Raw genomic sequence first — 2298 nt, forward strand, 5'->3', positions numbered from 1 at the left:
GGTGGATGAGCTCATGAAGCAGAAGGTAGAGTTGTTGTGTATGCATGTATGTTTGTTTGATTTGCATTGTGCAGTAACATCTTACTTTATTTCTTGTCTGTATTTCAAAAGGTTCAAAACTGTGCGTAAACTGTGCAAGGCCTGTAATTTGGATGCGAAGGGATCGCGGATGGATCTGATTCTTAGACTTAAGCAAGAGATGAAGACACGACACTCATACGACAAGATATTCCAGAAAATCTGGGGAGCATCTGGTAAGGGTCACATTTAACTGCATGATAACTACCTAAGATTAGCTACTTGCACGTTTACTATTAAACTTTTTTTTTCAATTTTCCATTAAAGGTGGGTGGTCAGTGATTCTCTGCCCACATGGTGTGGTGTGCAGTTTGAAGTTTAACCTGCGTGCAGAGTCTCCACGAGATTTTGCTGACCTCCTTCTATCCTGGCAAATGTCACTGTTTATGACTTTGCTCTGGGTCTGGAAACTCAGGTCAACCTATGTTGGCCAACTGTGATACCTTTCAAACCACATGAAGGGAGATTGGCTGCATCAACACCACCGAACATCACAGCAGCTCAGCAAAACAAACTCAAGATCTCCCTACCATGGCTGACTGAAATGTTGCAGAATCCTGATAAAGATGGGCATTCATGCACTGGCTCCCCAGACCACTATGTCTTGTATAACAAATTCCATGAGGCCAATACCAAAGACCCACAGGAAGTGTTGAGGAGGATCAACCTGGTTTCCAGAACTTCAGGGTTCATTGAATAGCCAGGTGGCCGAGCAACTTTTTTCATGTATGCGCAAAAACAACTACTTCCTCAATAACATGGCACCCTCAACTTTTTTTTGATGAGAAACCTAATACATCACAGAAACAACAAAACGAATGCACAGCTTTTAGAAAAGCAACTACAGAGAGGACGTGAGTCACATCGTTTGCAAGACATCAAACTTGACAAAATTGGACAAGCAGTATTTGGTCAAAACTAATTTAAAGACATATGTTTTGTTTTTTAGTGGTAATTGGAAATATAATGCTTATGATGCCTGATAATTATTTCTTAAACCTCAGGACCCCCAGCACCTGATATGCCTACACAGCATCATCCTGCAGTAGCTGGAACACCTCAGTAGCTACATGGGCTCCCCATCGACCCAAACACAGGTAGGGAGTATGTTTTTAAAAAAAATCAACACAAAATAGTATTGGCAAGATTTCATATTTGAATTCCCTTTCAAGAGACAGTAATGCCTGTGGACCACATTGTGAAATGATCACAAAAAGTGAGAATGTGAGACCATGCCAAGCATCATGGACCTTCAAGCTTCATCCTGCCCAAGAGCAGCTGGTATGTAATCCTAAAAGAAAATAGCTGTGTGACATATTAGACAGAGATATGTGCTTCTCATCTTGAAGCCCTACCACCCATGTTCCTATGTTATAATTTTAAATATTATGCTTGTTATGATTTTGTTTTTTTCTTCAACAATCATAAGCTTAAATACGTAATGGACACCGACAACCTAGCGGGCGAGCTCATTGTAAAAACAGGAAAGAGTTGCCTGAACCGAGCTTGGAGGCTTGGATTGAACAAGGAAATGGAAACAACTGTGAGTTAACATTTGAACCCATTTAATTGTGAGCTAATTATGTTTGTATGTCATTGCCAAGTTTTTGTATTTTGTTTGGTTTGCAGATAGGAAATGCGTGCTTTGAAGTTATTGAGAAAATTGCTCAATCACAGGTATAAAACATCATTAAAGCTGCGAGCAGCGTTGGGCGGGACCTCGCGCCCCTGCACACGTCGGGCCGCGGCAAAGCGGAATGGTTTCCATCAGGTGCATTTAGACGCATTCAGACTTTGCGGCTTGTGTAGTCAGTGTGGTCTGCCTTTGATGTTTAATTAGCTCGTTGAGCGTTGTATATGACTGCATAGATTATTATTTGTGGTATTATAGATATATTGTGCAGTTTAGAGGAAAATTGTATATTGTAGTAATGTGTGGGGGAATGTTAAAGCTACCCTTACCTTAGTTACATTTTTACACTTTTTTTTGTTTAGGTTAAAATGCTATTAATAAGGTAATGGTACTCTAAAATCTTAGAGAGATCCACCAGGCACAGAAACAAAACATTATTCCATTCTCATAATATTCAGTGAAAACTTGGCCGAGCGACCTGTCTGTTTTCCCCTTCCGCATTACGTAATCGTGCGCGCACCCCTACCTACAAGAGTCTGTTGTGGGTCCACGGCATTATAATACATCCATGATACACGGAGATAGCC

At 40.8% G+C, this 2298-nt stretch overlaps 1 long non-coding RNA gene across 2 annotated transcripts; it reads left to right on the plus strand.

The window, feature by feature from the left end:
• Positions 1–660: 660 nt before the first annotated feature.
• Positions 661–1777, plus strand: LOC133979762 (uncharacterized). 2 transcript variants are annotated; one of them, XR_009925072.1, is made up of 4 exons: positions 661–989; positions 1083–1175; positions 1253–1359; positions 1708–1777. It is a non-coding gene; the product is annotated as an uncharacterized LOC133979762 (long non-coding RNA). The 2 variants fall into 2 exon arrangements; XR_009925073.1 differs by lacking the exon at positions 1708–1777 and adding an exon at positions 1508–1539.
• Positions 1778–2298: the final 521 nt, after the last annotated feature.

Source organism: Scomber scombrus, chromosome 4, assembly GCF_963691925.1.
Source record: "Scomber scombrus chromosome 4, fScoSco1.1, whole genome shotgun sequence".
In the NCBI taxonomy this organism is placed as follows: domain Eukaryota; kingdom Metazoa; phylum Chordata; class Actinopteri; order Scombriformes; family Scombridae; genus Scomber; species Scomber scombrus.